The sequence below is a fragment of the Hirundo rustica genome, chromosome 15 (assembly GCF_015227805.2).
Source record: "Hirundo rustica isolate bHirRus1 chromosome 15, bHirRus1.pri.v3, whole genome shotgun sequence".
NCBI lineage: Eukaryota > Metazoa > Chordata > Aves > Passeriformes > Hirundinidae > Hirundo > Hirundo rustica.
Window position 1 is genome coordinate 9,771,902 of NC_053464.1, and position 16,542 is coordinate 9,788,443.

The 16,542-nt window shown below is 38.3% G+C and overlaps 1 long non-coding RNA gene across 2 annotated transcripts in view; it reads left to right on the forward strand.

Moving 5' to 3' along the window:
• Positions 1 to 14,172, forward strand: part of LOC120759759 (uncharacterized) — a 32,167-nt gene extending 17,995 nt beyond the window's left edge. The window contains exons 2-3 of one of the 2 annotated variants that reach the window (XR_005703226.2): positions 2,884 to 3,084; positions 11,046 to 14,172. This is a non-coding gene — a long non-coding RNA (uncharacterized LOC120759759). The remainder of the gene's footprint in view (positions 1 to 2,883; positions 3,085 to 11,045) is intronic. The other variant, XR_005703227.1, reaches the window with a different exon arrangement.
• The last annotated feature ends 2,370 nt before the right edge of the window (positions 14,173 to 16,542 follow it).

Here is a 16,542-nt window from a genome sequence, read left to right on the forward strand (position 1 = left end):
CCCAGAAGGTGAGAGGGCATTTGGAAATGGATGTTTTAAAACTGTTGATGGGTGGTAGAAGTGACAGCAAATTCCACATCAAGCAAGTAGGAAATGCATGTGTGTCACTGGCACTTCTGTCTGAGGCTGGATCCTTCCAGCTGCCCAACACAACACGGATCCTTGAGGCAGCTGCTGTGAGCAAACGTGTGAGAGGATTTATCTAGAATGCAAAGCTTCAAAAGCGTTTTGGAACCGTGTCAGTGACATACGGCACAGCAGTTGAAATGAGCGGAATCATTGTTCGTGTGCAGACTTTACAGATATCAGTAGGAGAAATAAAACTCAGGAAAGGTGCAGAGCCTTATGGGGTGATTTACAGAGGAACTGGATGTGACAATGCGAGTCAGTCTAAAAAAAACCCAAAAAATAACAGCCCACAAGTTAAAACAGTGGAACAGCTTTTCCTCAGAGTGAAATGATGAAGACAAACAGACGAATGTAGGAGGAATGAAATAAATCAGCTGTTAACACTCTCTTTGAAAACGCTTTTGAAAAGGAAATAAAATTGTTTTTTAGTAATTTTTAGATTTTTCATCCTTTTAAAGAAGAAATTAAGGTGTATCTTTATTCTGTTCTTATTAAAAATGAAGTGTTGCCTGATTCTGTGAGCATCTTCACATTGTGAAAAGTGTTATGTGAAAGTGACAACTGATAGTTGTGAGAACAGGTATCCTTCAACCTATTTTTAACAAGTGCAACAAGATGACTTCGCTGCCGTCAGCTTTCACGACTTTGGCCTCCAGTCCAAATCCATTTCATGCAAAATTCTGGGGAGGAAATGGGCTTCACGCTGGGAACAGAAAATTAAGAAATATGGGTTAGGGAGTGCTCCAGTGTGATGATTCTGCGTCAAAAACAGTCTGCAGCTTTCTGCCCAGACTTTACAAATTGAAAGCAGCATCTGTATTTGGATTCTGAAGCAAGAAAGAGCACAGCATAAATAGTCCTGATATAAGATGCTTAATATGTCAGTTCACCTAAGCAATTGATCCCATAATCTCTCCCAAATCCTCACAGAATGTTTCTGACCTTATGTCGTCCCTATTTCTACAAAAACTAGTGTTCTTTTTGGTTCTGAATTACAAACCTGATTTCCTGGGTGTTAAGCATTGCAGCAAGTGTGACGTTTTCTGTGTCTGCCTTGCCATAAAGAAACTGTTTGCAGGATTTGAATTTATAATGATGGAATGGAAATTATGATCTAGACTGTGTAGTTCTGGATAAATGTAGAACATATGAAGTGTCTGCAGTGGCTCAAGGCAGACTCAAGACTTCCCTAAGGCTCAGAATGAGTTTATTGCTAAGGTCTCATTTACTTCAGGAGTAATGAGAGTACAGGTCTAGTTTTAAAACAGAAAATGTCATCACATATGTCTTGAAACAAAACACTGAAAATTGAGCGTCGAGCAGTAATCTGCTTTTTTGTTCTATCTCCTAATCTCACAAGTTGATAATTACTTTATAATAGCTGCCAAATCATTAAGGAGTGGAATATATTTACCTACCTGTGCTGATAAAAGGGATAATCTTTTTATTTTCAGTTTTTATCCATCTCAGCAGATGTATAACTGCATAAAAGATTTTGTTGCTATAGCCTACTGAATGCTTAAAAAACTTGAGCAGATTAGAATTAATTTTTGTAACTTACTCATGTGTGGATATTTTTGGGGGCTAAGTGTCTCATTTCAGTTTGTTTTCAGTGCAGTGTAAGACATCTTGCAGAATTGTTTTATGATCTTGGGTATTTTAGAGAGTATTACTTCCTGCACCTGTTTCATTCTCAGAATAATTACAAGAGGGAAGAGGTACCAATAGTAAGAATAGATGCATTTTGAATGATATTTTAAACTTAGTCTTCAAACTAAAAAAAAATACTTATGCATACATGAAAAAAATCTTATTTTTATTGTCAGAAATGCTGTGGAAATGGCAGTAGGTATTACATAGGATGGCCATCACATGGTCAGCTCCATTAGTATGGACAACTCAAGGGGATCCCAGATGGCTTTCCTGGCTGCAGGTTACACAGGGAAGAGCAGAACTGCTTCTACAGCCACTTCTTAGCAGTCATTCCCTTCCGAATCCACCTGCTTGGAGACTGCATTAAAACTGACAGTACTGTGCTCTCAGCCTCCAGTATTTGTTTATTCTATTAAAACATCCACATCTGAAAATGATCTGCACTTTCTACTTCCTGGGTGGTGGTGTTTTTTTTGTTTTTTTTTTTTTTTTTTTTTTGTTGTTTTTTTTTTTTTTTTTTTTTGTTTTTTTTTTTTTTTTTTTTTTTTGTTTTCCTCCCTGCAATTTGCCATTTTAATGTAGACTTTCAAATCTATGGGTATATTCTGGTAATTTCAGCAAAATGTATTGCTTACTAGTTAAAAAGGTGTATTTTTGATCATTGCATGGTGGACGAGGTAAAATAAAATGCTGTTGTGATATGGAATCTAAATATTTGTGTAGATGTTTTATATGATAACTGCCATTCTGCTTCAGCTGTTTATGGGGTTTTATTGCTTGTTTTGCATCCAATATAGGGACCCAGGTGTACCAGGGGAGGCTGAGTTATGTTGCATGTGGTTTCACAGAACCATATTCGTGTTCCTTAATCATTAAAGCAACATGAATTGTGGTCATATATCTTTCAAAACAGCACATGATTATAGCCCAGGAATGCATTAAGACACTTAAATGTGAATTAAGTACATTAAAAGATTGCTTAGATCTTGCAGACTCCATTGCATTGTGAACACTTAGTGGTGGGAAAGGATAGTTCTTACAATGCTTTCTGTCTGTGGGTTTTGAAAAAGCTTTATAGGGGGTTATTGTACCTCTCTGCAGGTGAGAAGATTGAAACAGAGAGAAAAGAAAAATTTTTCCAAGGTCTCCTGGAAAGCAAATGGTGCTGCTGGAGGGAAAACAAATCAATTCAGAGGTCTGGGCCAGTTCTCTGTTCAAGTGCTCTACTGCCTCCTTTGATTCCAACTGTTCCTGTTTCCCAAGAAAATAAACATCTCCACTACAGCTTCCAAGCAGAATGTGGTAAGTACTCTGAGGAACCTCTGCTAGGAATTTCTGGTTTTATTATTTGATTCTAGCAGCTTTACACTGGTAACTACAAGCCTAATTTATTTTTAATAGTTGATGCCACTGTAATTCCAATGTTCCTTCTTTGGAAATTGAATTATTCAGTATTTTTGCATACAAAAATGAAGGTAGTTTACCCCAGTTTTCTACATTACAATTCCTAATGTTCTGCTTTTAAAGAGAGATCCTCCTGCTGCAATATATCTCATAATCCGTTTATATGAATAGAAATTGCATCAAATGCAGCATTAGATGAATGGCATTAGCTTTACATTAAGTCCTTATTCAGATAGAAGTTATTGTAAAAGGGAAAAGGGAGTTATTTTTCTTTTCTTTCTTGACTGTACATGGAACTGTTCAGTTTATTTCTGTGAATCCTACTCTTTGGTCAGTTCCTAGAAGTGCCATCATACAAATCTTAGCTTCACCAGGCCTGTCTCCTCAAGACCACGTTGCTCTTGCTCTGACATTAACAAAGCCTGAATTTATGTCTAAGCATTCTGGTGGACACATTGCTGGTTAGAGCTGGTTGAAAATCTTTAGACAATAGATTTTCAGCTGTCTGGTGGAGCTGGTAACCTGTTTTACTTGGTCTGGTTTCAGTCTGCAGCTCTGCTGAGGCTCTTCAGGTGTGTCACTGTGGGACCTGGGCAGTCCCACACATCAGTGGGCTTGCAGATGGCTTTCCTAGGAATGAGGGAAGCTTGTCCCTCCACACCAACCCCTCTGCTGTTGTAAGCAGTATTAGTAAGCCACAAAGATCTGTAGAATTTCAAGCAGGATTTAATATGACTAATCATCATCCCACAGGGTCTGACTGACATTTTGGTACTGGCTTCTGTGCAGCAGAAATAAGCCTTTAAGAATAAAACATTTTCTCTATTAAAAGGATACCCTCTGTATAACTGCAGCAAACCTAACATGAGGAATGACTTGTGCACTAAAATTAGAGATCATGTGACGGACAAGGTAAGAGCCCAGGGTTCCAGCATACACACGAGGATTTGCTAAATTAAATAAACACAAACAGATCTAATTCTGATGCTTTCTAACTTGTGCATGCTCCACTGTAGAAGTCAGTAACTGTTTTCAAGACAGACTATGCGAGAATTATCTGAAATTGAATAGGTGCCTTTGCTTAGGAGTTTGTTGGGTTTTTTAATGAGACAATGCAGTAATGTACACAGAGTATCTAGATTTGTTAAAATGTATACTCTTCCCTAAAAATGGCAAATTCAGTATTGCATATACTTTGAAAACACTAATGCTACATTTTTTCTATGAAAACAAAACATAATAACATGATTTTTAAAGGTGTGACTTTTGCTGTCTTTGAAAAACAGATTTTCAAGGTCAGGGCTCTGACCTTGTAGTAGTGTGTTCTGCTCATTAGTTGAGGGCATCTTATTCTGTTTTTATTTCTGAAATCCAAGTATTTGCATATAAATTTAAATCCATAAAATTGGTGTAAGACTAACTTGGGTTCCAAGATTACAGTTACTTACATGTGTGCAGACTCGTAATTTTTTTCATCATCATTTTATTGGTATTCTGTTCCTTGTAATTCCTGCCTAAGTCTGTCATATCACATCATTTGGTGTGGCCTTTTCTGGGATGCTGGTTGCTCTGTGTCAGAGTTTCCTTTCCATTTTATGCAGTGCTGTATGTTATCCTCAGACCTGTTCTCTACAGCAAATTTCATTTTTAACATTCTGGGACAGTAAATGGCAATAAAACAGGGTGAGTTTTCTAACTGTGCAAGAAAACCATGTCATTGATGGTTTTTTAGTGAAGAAAACATTTAAATACTTTAAAAAGGTGTTTTAGTCATCTTGGCAATGTGCAGTGTGTAGAAGCTAAGGATATGTGACTCAGGAGAAAATGTGTTGGTGCTCATTTAGGGAAAAAACTCCGTTTGTATTCATACACAGCCTGAGCTGAGACCCAGGGGAGCAAACAGAACGCTCTTTATCACATATGGGAGGAAATCTGCAGCTGATGTAAATTTTTATAACTCAGTTGGCTTCAGAAGAGTGATGCTGATTTTATAGGAGAGGAAATTTTTTTGCACAGTGGTGGTATTTTCTTTGTTTACTTAAAAAACAGCTGTGCTTAATATTGCGCAGAGAAGAAAAAAATCAAGTTCCCTGACCTGTATCCCTGTCCTCAGCAAAGCTCTTCTGGATTTCCATTAACCAGGCTGGGGTCAGTCTCTGCTTCAATACAGGCAAAATATCAAGAGGCATTTCTATAGTTTTTGTGCTCTTACAACTTTCAGCCACTTTGTTGGATCAAGCAAGCTGAAGCTGGGCTAACCAGGCGGTTTGGGATTTCCATGAGGAAGACTGTCCTGGGGAGACATAGAGCCAGAGCAAGGGATTGCTTGCTTGGAGAGTTACTGAGCAGCTGTTGATTTGAGTTTTGTTGAGCACAGGTGACTGCAAGCTGGAAGAAAGACTGGCATAGTGTAGAGCAACTCTAAAGCTGCCCTTTGCTATACCAGGTCTGAGATGGCTGTAGGAGAGTGGATAGAGGGAGGAATGTGTCCCTTCTTCTCCCAACTGTATGGGCTGCATCTCAGCTTCAGTAAAAAATTCACTCTGTGAGTTATGATCTTTGCTTGAGGATCCAGTTTTGTGTTTCCATTTGAAGAATTTTGTATGCAAACCTTCCCAAGCATCAGGTTGAGAATATTCTCGAGGGTGTGTTCCTGCTGCTTCAGGTACACAGGTTTGCAATTCATTAAAGTCTGCTGCCTTGCATGGCAATATTAGTTCCTACCAACAAAATAGCAAGTGTAGCCATGTGACAGACCAGCTCCATGAAATACATCTCCGTTACTGTGCAATTTGGAAACTTTACAAGTGTTACACAACAAACAATGTCCTTTGAGTGGAAGGTCTCTGCTCATGGCAGGGGGTTTGGAACTACTTGATCTCTAATGCCTCCTCAACCCAAACGTCCTGTGGTTTCATGCTTCTATGAATAACAATTAAGAATTTTTAGGAGTTCTTCACAGTATTTTTTTCAGTGGTTAAACTGGTTTACCTGTTAAAACTCTTAAGCCACAGCATGAGTTTAGTTTATAATGACCCAAAATTCCCTGTTGTATCCAACCCAGACATCACCTTGCTCTCCAGGGAACACCATGGCAGCTGAAATTTGGTAAGAGTTTGAGCAAGGAGTTGCCACATTCAAAGGCTGGCAGGTAATTTTCAGTCAGAATCCCACCACAGCTGAATGGATGATGTGTGTCATATTGGAGGATGATATAGGAAAATATATCAGATACAAATTTGACATATTTGCAAATTTTTTTCTCTCATACCATTTGTATTGTTAAAAATTGTGTCTCAATTTAGATGCACTCAGCCTGTACTTCTGTTGTTTGTATGAGTGTGAATTGGCACAGTTGGGATTGTTCTATCCTATGTACAATTAACAAAGGAAGAAATTGGGTGTTATGCAATTTGACTAAAGGAAGCCATTAAAGTTGTATAGAAATGTAATTCCTTTGCCTGCTGCAAATATTTAGAGACAATCCTGGCCAAGCATCTTCCTTGGTGGTGGAAGATCACCCTTAGAATAAGGATTAACATACATTTCAATATTTATTCACATGGGGTTTTAATTTTTAGTTTCAGCACACATCCACAGTTGCTCTCAGTCAAAACATCTGTCTTCATATAAACTCAGAGTACTTCTGATTGTTAAAAAAACAATGCTATGAGATGTGGGTGTAGAATAATTATCTCTCTAATACAGCATTAAGAAATTCCCGGCACGAAGAAAGACAGATTTACACTTGCTTTGTCTTATGTGGGTGTAAGAGATAATGGGAGTATAAATCTCTGTAGGATAATAAAATGTATAATTTAGAATCTCTGCATAAGATTAATGCCACACAGTTTTTAATTCTTCACCCTTTCCCCCCCTTTTTAGGTAATGAGATTAGTATTTTCACAGGTTCCAATTCCATTATTAACCAAAATAATCAAATGACCATAACATATTTATAGGATTTTGGATTAAAGAAAAAAAAAATCATAGGGTCATTGTTTTAGGAATAAAATTCTTAATAATTTTAGTGTAGACTTTTAAAGCTCAGTTTTTATTCAGTTGCCAGGACTTTTTATTAGGTATATTTTATGATAGTGGTTTAAGTTTAGGAATTGATCCTTTTTTGAAATATGGTATCTTGTGATTATGAAGAAGGGGAAATACGAGAAGAAAAAGTAATATGTAAAGAGGGAATAGGGTTTTTTTGTATCAATGTTAGCACTGGTTCCCAGCGTGTAATAAAATACAATAATTTTGTGAGATACTTCATATTATCAAGCCTATTGCCAGGTTCATACTTCTAAAAATAAAACTTATTGTGTTGGTGAACTCTGTCCAGAGAGGATGAACAACAGAAGCCTCTTAGAGCCCTTTGTTGCTTCTTTGTGAGAAATGTTGGAAGGCAGTGGAATTAAGGGGCTCCTTCCTAGTCCTGGTCATCCTGAGTGCTTTGGCATTTCACCTCATTTTCTGTGTTTCTGTTTACCCAGTGAGCAAAAGGGTCACGGTGTAAAGCTGCTTGAGATCCCAGGTGGTTTGGCAGAAGTCTGTGTCGTGGGATGCTGTTCCCTAATTTTGCTGCTAGGAGTTCCTGTTCAGCATACTTGTTCCAGTGAAACCTCCTCCTGTTCTTAGTTATCAGCTTCAAAGCATCGCTTCTCATTGCATGAGACTTCCCTCAGACAAATGGTTCCTGTGAACATTTTGTCTTTTGAAACTTTGGGTTGCTTACCGTCTAATTTCATTTTAATGCTTAGTAACTGGATTGGATCCATTTTCTTCTTGGGTGTTTTTTTTTTTTTTTTTTTGAGATTGTAAATGGTTTCTCTTTGAGGCTAAACTTTCGCATTCAATCTATAATTAAACCTGGAATTTAGGTTTTATTTTGGAGCTGAAGATAATTTCCTTTGCCAGGAAAACATTTAAGGATACCCCCTATATGCTTTTTATGTGCCTTTTATATGTTATTTTACACTACTCAAATGAAAGAAATGCTTCAGTATTCTTTGGAATTCAGTGGGATTTAAACATTTCTTGTTGATACCATGTGATGTGTGCTGTAGTACCCTTTCCTTAAAATCTCTTGCCGTAAACTCAGACTTCTTGCTATTTATTTTTAGAACTTTAATTAGAGAAGTGCTTCTCAAATATCCTTCAGCAGAGGTGGGTGTGTGAAACCTGCTGCAAAACTTCAGTGACTCCAGCAGCTGGGAAACACATTTTGGTCTGTCCAGGATAGAATTACTCCATTTTTTTTCCTGTTTCCAAGCTCTTCAGAGTGCAGTGAGCCTCTCTGAGTGTGCTCTCTCTTCACTCTGCCCTGCACCATCTTTGTCATGTGATAGTGATAATGCCACAATTCTAGGAATCAGTTCTTAACAGAATTTGCCATTATAACCCAGTTACAGGGAAAATAAATGCTTTGAAGCTACCTGGTGTGCTGTGTTTGCTGAATTATTGCAAAGACAAATGTTTACACCTCATAAGTGAGTTTATGAGTATATAATTTCTGGCAGAGCTCAGTTAATAGAATTAGAAAAAGTGGAGATGCCATCAGAGGCAAACAAATTACTTTATCTTTTTCCTAAAATGGAAACCGAGAGTACTCTGATCTGCTTTTTAAACATTTTTACTGCACATTGTATCGTGTTTCCAGGAAAAAGAACAGACTCACTTTGTTCCAAATATCTACCATAATAAGAAAAATTACCACAAAGATGCTTCCAAACCACAGTCTTCAAGGCTTGAAAGTGCCTTTTTCCCCCCTAATTTTTCAATCAATCTCTATTTTAAGATTGCAAATTGCAGAGCTTGGTCTTTTAATCCATGTTTCTTTCTGTTTATGCCATAAATATGCCAGAAAATAGCTGTACATACTTCCTTCAATTTGATACAAATTCTGCAGCATTTTCTCCTTTGATAAATTTTAAATGTAATAATAATAATAATAGTTTACTTAGCTTTTAGGTTGCACTTTACTGGGTTAAAAAAAGACTGTGTAAAAAATCAATTAGGAAAGGTTTAATGAATAGCATTGTTTTTCCTCACTTATGCCTCTCATTGTGATAATTAAAAATGCTTTTGTTTTTCTACTGTGAGAAGCTGCACTGCATCAAGGCCAGCAGAGTGTTTACAAAAAGTGATGTATGAGCTCTGTGAAGCCGTAAAATAAAGTACAGCAAGCTGACATTGGGTTGGCTTCTCTAAGTTTCAATTATTACAGGTTTGTAATTTTGCTTGGGATGTTGTGAAAGTTTATTTATATAAATGCTAGTGATGTTAATAATTGTGTCCAGGACCAGCATAGAACGTCATTGATCAAACCCATTGAGGCTTTGTTTTAAATCAAGTGTGAGAAATTTGACAAGTCCATAGTTGTCTAATATAGATTTTTTTTTCTGATATGCTTCAGGTATCAAAGCTAGAATTGCAGAAACATCAAGGAACGAACTCCAATTTACAGATCTGTCAATTTAGGCAGCCAGCAGCATTATGATTGATGTAATTTATTATAAGGTTACATGGGGGAAGCTCAACACAAATGATTTCTGCAGCATTTGTTACTTACAGATTTTACAAGCAGTAACATTTAGAATAATGATCATCTAATATACTTCTCTGCAAACCACAGATAATAAATTTTGGTTATTGATTCAACTTGTGAATTGGTAGCTCATACTGAGATAGTTACTACTGACAATTCTTTAGGTCCCTTAGTCAGAGATTACAATGTTTAATTTTGACGTCACACTGTCAGCATATGGCTATTTAGAAGAGCCCTTTGAGTTCAGTTTACCAAGCAAACTTTGTAGTTATTGCTCACTCTTTTCATTCTATCCATCCTTTCCTCTTGGAAACTTTGCCGGCTTTAATTGTCTTTTTATGTTAAAAGAATACATCCTGTCATGGGCTGAGAATCAGTCTCTAGGTTGCTTTTCACCCCAAGTAATTGGTAATGACTTACTAAGAAGTGTAGTATCAAGAAATTATTTTCTAGTTTGATGTTGCCCTGTAGCTTCTGGGTATTCCTGTCTCTTAGAATCAGCAACTTGTGTGGTATCAAGTTCAAAGCTTAAAACATGCTCAGAAATGTGTTGTAACAATTTCTGCCACTCTGTTAGTGGGAGTATTTGATCTGACAAGACTTATGTTCTCCCAAAAGCTGTTGAGTACTATAAAAAAGAATTAATCCTCTAAGAGTAATTAATAATCTTTAATCAGATATTGTATGATTTTCCCTGAAATCAATATCCAAGTGGATGACTCAGAGCAGTATGACTCACACTATTTACTCTTTTGAAATATTGACAAAGCAAATTGTTTTAGGGGAAGTATATAATTTTTCTGAAATTGAATGAACATGAAAAAAATGGCATCTTGAGACCTGGCTGAGATGCTGTCTGTCTTCTGTTGGCATTCTGCAGGAGTAAAGAGAATTGGATTAGGTTTGATATCAGTAAGTTTGACTCGGAAAGGATCATTTGTGGGGGTTTGCTTTAGGACTCAGAGCCTGTTGCTCCCTTGGAGGTGCCACAATAACCTCGTGGCTTCCCTGACATACAGCAAAGCACATCCATTCAACTGGGCTCTCAGAGCTGCTGCTTTCCCTTGGGAATAGATTTGAATATAAGAAGATTTACAGATTTTTAATGCTGATGTTGGAGACATGTGTCCCATAATCTTAACAACCAGGGTGCCTTTTTGTGGACAATGAAAACAAAATCTGGAGAAGAAGGGGAAGAAACCTGGCATTAAATACTTGTGTTTCTGGATTGCCAACAGTGGTTGAAGCTGAAGTGTGAAACAGGCAGAGGCACAGACCTCCTGACACTTCAGACACCTCTTATTTCCCACAGATGAGTAAAAAATCCTTGAGCTGGAAAATCAGACGCTTTCCTTCACTGTGAGAGATTCTACACAGATCTAAGAGCTTGGCATGTATTATCTGGCAGAGCTGAGCATGGCAGCAGTGGGACCCTCAGCGGCTGAGCTGTGACCTCTGCTCCTCACTCCTGAGAGAGCACAGAAGGAAGCCTTCAATTTCAGTGACAGCCCATGATCCTGCAGCAATTCCAGTCCTGAACCTTTTGTCCCCTGACAAGAAGATTTGTTGTAACTTGCAGCAGTGTCGTAAGTACCATAGAGGAGTTGCAGGTTTTAGGAATATTTTTCACATCTCTGCTCCACATCTGATATTGAAGAGATCTTCCTCTGCATGGGGATAGCTTTTGGTTTTGTACCATAGCAACTTTTACTAAGTTTTGAGGCACAGTGGTTTTCACAAAGGTATAATAAAACTGGATTGTTGAAAACCCACAGTCAGCATCTACCGTTAATATTTTGATTTAACATTAGTGAATACCTATCCTTCTTCATAGCCACACTACATTGCCTTGAATTATTTTAATGCAATAGTCATTTGAGTAGTAAAAAATAATCTTGTGAATGATCTCAGTTTCAGCTTGGGGAGTGCTTAGAAACATTTAATCAGATTTGTCAGATCAATGGAAAGAGTTTGCATAATGAAGAATAAAGAACTTGCAGTAATATTACTTAAATCAGATAGGGGAATTTAAATTGATTCTTATTTGTTGTTTACTGTTCAGCTTTGTTAAGCTCCAATGTAATTTTTAACATTATTTACAGAAGCCAGTGTTCTGGCTTGTTGTTGTCCTGTTTTTTATGCACTTATTTCCAATTTCAAGCATTACTTTAACTTGTCTATAGTCTTCTAACCTAGGTGCTTCCCTCCGTTGATTATATTTTAGAAAACTTTGGCTCATAATTATTCCCCAGTTTCAAAGTTTACTCCTAACAGCCCCAGCATCAGCCAAGCAGACCCTGTCTCCTCCCCTCCCTCTCAGGACCCCTCTACACTGATGTGCATTAATCATCCAGCATCACCTAATGTAACACACACCTTTCTCTCATACTCGAGGATATTTAGAACATTCAGTGCCTTGTCCTCACACCCCTGGGCTGGAGACCAGGGAATCCACGTCAGTGAATTTCAGTGGAGTTTGTGTTTGTACATGCACGGACAGGCTGTGAGGAAGGAGGTCCAAGTGCAGGGATGGGAAGATGCCCCAGTGAGAGCATTCCAGGTACCCCTGGCCGGCCCAGCTCTGCTGGGGGCTGTCACACACAGGTTTGCTGTGCCAGGACAGGCTGGGGCTGCCTGCTTGTCTCTCCCAGTTAATTCTCTTCTTGCTCACTGCTTCCTGCAGAGCAAACCTGTGTGCCCTGGGTCAATGCGAGCTCCACATCACTTCTGAGACCGTGCTATATAGCATATATAGCATATAAATATATTATATTTGGAGGCAGAATTTTTCATCTACTGTTTGTGTGATGGAGGGGTAAATGGGGTAATTGTTTCTGGGCACAAATTAAGCCAGTGTCAAGAGTGTTCTCTCTTTATAATGCTGGTTTTTTTTTTTTTTTTTTCCCAAGTTAGTCCCTGATGCCCAACGTAGATTTGCTTTCCAGCTAAGTATAATTTGGTATTTTTCCAGAAGCACAATTACCTGTAAAGTAAAGGCTCTGAGTTTTTAAAGAGGTGCTTTGGGATTGTGTTTATCAGATTTGGGGAAGCCATACCTTATTAAGTGTTCTTTTTTCCCCCTGCCCGAAGGTTGAACATTTTTTTTTCTGAAGTACATCAAAGCTAGAAAATGACAGGGCAATTACTTCTTTTAAGATTTATTCAGTAGTAATCAGTAAACAGATACTGTCTCATACCCACTCAGCATGTTTTGTGTATGCAGTTTGGTTTTGTGGAGGCAGATGGCTGTCAAGTTAGAAACTTCAACACCATGAGATGCTATTGACAGGAATTTGATCCCATAGTATTAACTGAATCTGGGACCAAGTTTTGGCTCTGGCAATGTTATTAGCTGTGAAATAGTTGCTTTTTTCCTTCGGCTGATACCAACTGGCATATAGTTTGTGCATGATAAATAGCCAATGGTAAAACAGTTTTAGATTTCTATTTTGTAATTTGTATGAGTAATAGTATTATGTTTGCTTATCCCCTTTCATCTGTGAATCCTGTGTCCTTTCTGCTATGCAGAGCAGTTGCTGTACAGGAAAGGAGGCAGCTGCCTGCCCTGCAGAACAGGCACAGGCTGGGAGCTTCCCTGGGATGGTGAGAGATGAGGTTTGCAGCCTTCCACGATAGTGAGGAGATGGAATCTGGGTCTCTTGCGACTGGGAAGAGTTTCCTGATCTCCAGGCTGTTATTCAAATGTTATTTAAATATCAACATAAGCACCCCCTCCTGGAAAAAAGCCCTTAGCAACTCTGTGTTACTCTGGCCACAGGGTATCTTGAACATACCCTGAGGATAAACCCCTCAGCAATCTAGATTTTAGGGGTGCTCAGAGTGCGGAAGTTGGAGCCAGGCACAGAGGAGAAGCTCTCAGCATTCAGGGAGCTTTAAGGGCAAAAGTGAAGTGCCTGGGAAGCAGAGGCTCATCACTGGTTGGGAGGCACCTGTGTGTATACTGAAATATATACAGGAATTGTTCCAAATAGTGTAACCTTCTTTTGTAGAAGTGTGGGTATTCCACTATTGTCTTAAGGGTCACAGGACACTTTGCATTTTTACAGTGTGAAATAAGTGAAGGCTGGCTAGTTGAGATGACAAGTGCTTTCAAGCTTTCTCCACAGGCAGAGAGTTGAATGGTTCTCGACAGTGACTTGTGCTTTCCTGTGCATCTGAGTCCATCCGTAATTGCAGCGCAGGTATTTTAATGCTGTGCCTGTTAAAAGCATAACACAACACAAATTGTGCAGGCAGATTTTACAGTGATGGTGTGGTTTCGTGCAAGTTTGTTTACTTTTTATACTGTTGGCTTAGGATGATGCCGTGAACAGTCACTTGTCGTGTACACACAGCCCAAAAACCCCACACAGGTTTTTGTGTGAAGAATTCATGCTCTGTATGTTGGACCAGCAGTTAAATGGATAGCTATAAAAGCCTCTAGGGTGGGTTCTCTGTTGTAGGATGCAATACATTATTCATGACACTAACCTGCTTTGGCAAGCTTTAATGTATTTCTACCATTAACTCAGATATGTATCCAAATCCAGAAACTGTATGTGACATAGCATCTACCACTTTGATCCAAGCACATCTTACTGAGCCTCTCACATCTCTGTCAGTCACTTGGGAGGAAGGATGTCAATGGTTCACCTGAGTGTTACTGGATATGAAATTTATTGTGGAAAAAAAAAAATTGTCTTTGGCTGTTGCCTTGCTAATTTATCTTCATTCCAAATGGTAAACATGTTGGTAAATGTGAATAAAAAACCTCCAGAGTATAAATAATAAATGCTTCTTCCAGCTGTACTGAGTGCTTTACGTTTCTGAAACGATGCCAGTATTTTTTCTCTTGCTTTTAAATGGATTACATTGTTACACAGTACTATGCTCTCTGCTAGGCTCTGTGAAGGCCTTTTTCTGTTTTCATAAGTGTTGATTTTACATAATTACTAGCATAAAACATCATATGCTGCAAATAAAACACAAACAAATGAAATGAATATTCAGGGAATCCTTAGCAATTTGTAGTATTTTGGACAAGCTCAGTGCAGATGTTTAGGAGCTTCTTAGTTCTTGACAAGTAATAGATGATTTTGTTTAAAATGTCTGAATTATGAATATATTTATGTGTTTCCTTACTAGGATAATGTTTGTGAATTTATCTTACCCGAATTATAATTATTACATTAAATCCACACAAATTACCATAGTAAGTGAAATCAAAATTTGTCATTTCTCTCCACCCCGTTCCCCATTTCTAACCATAAAATTGAAGGCACAGACTTAGATTCCTTCAGGAGTCCTTTACCCCCTCCAGTTCGGCTTCCTGAATGTATAAGATTCATGTAAGTCTATCTTGGGCACAAGACAAACGTATAAATTAACTATCCTTCATAGTTTCTTTGAAAATCACTGGAAGAATATAAGTTTCCAGCAATCACTTAGGGGACAGGCACTGACTTTTCTAACAGTGGAAAAGGTAATGCCTATCAGAAAAATACACCAAGTGAAATCTTAGGAGCAAAGATTGACTTAACCTTGGATTTTCTTGGCAGCTGCTGTAGTGTGTTTTCTTTGTGTAGATCTGAGAGTTGGTCAACAGCAGAAATAATTACTGTTAACCCTGAACTTACAGAGCATTCAGGTACACGGTATGGTGGGTCTGCAGTGATCAAAAGAAAACTGTGGTCACTGCACATTTTAATAAAGGGTTAAAAAAGAATTATTTGCCCAAAGTAGTCAATTTGTATGACTCCTCTTTTCAGAAGTAACTTCCAGTTGAGGACTAGAAAATAGGTTTTATTGTCTGTCAGCATCCTGTTGAGACAGAGTTCAGAGGAAAGCATATAAATCCAGTGATAGGTTTCTCTGCTGAAATGGTGTTTATTCTTTAGATGAAGTGAAAAGCTTTAAGAGAAATGTGCTGTGTTGGAGAATATTTTGTGCTAGTCACAAAGAAACCAAGCCATACCAGTCTTTAGCTTTTCCCTTTTTTAATGTGAATAAATCTGTTGCTAAACCAGTGTCTACAATTCCTGTCCTGAATCATCTCTGCTTTAACGTGGATGAAATTCCAGTCAGTCGCCTTCCTTTCCTGAATGCATGGTCGTATAATATGACTCTGCGTTAAACAGTATCTGCAGATAGAAATTTGATAATGGCACCTTAAAGATTACTGTCCCATGGAAGTACATGAATATTTGAGCCATCTGTATCATGGAGAGTGTGATTAGGGCAAAAGTGCAAGAAGTTTTTCAAAGAAGCCAAAGCTTCAGTGATGAATGGAGAATCTTAGCTGTCGGAAGGAATCTGATACGGAACTGTGCAGTGAATTTAGAGCAGAGATTGATCACATTTCTTTTAAAAGAAATTTCCTCTCTTTTTTAGGTATAGGAAAATCTCATGGGGCATTGGTCATACTTAGACTGCAGAATGAGGTACTTAGCTGCTGTTTTGCTGTATTTGCTGCTCTCTGGACATGTACTGCCTCAGGCTGTTCATTCTCAGCTCGACAAGGCATTGAAGCTCACAATTTCTTATGCTCCTTTTGAGGGCAAGTGTATTTGATCTCTACTTTGTGCAATGCAGTGTTCTGGCCCTGTTTCATCATCATGAGTTAAATCCTCTTCAGAATCCTTCAAAACCTCAAAGAGTCTTGACACAGCAGAACTTTTGGAGCTGAACTCTATTGTGCACCAGCAGCGTGTCCCTGGCTCTCCACAGCAGTTTTGTGTTTTCCAGCATGGGGAGGGCTGAGGAGCAGGCAGCTCCTGAGCTGTAGCTGAAGAGACCTCGAGAGTAAGTGC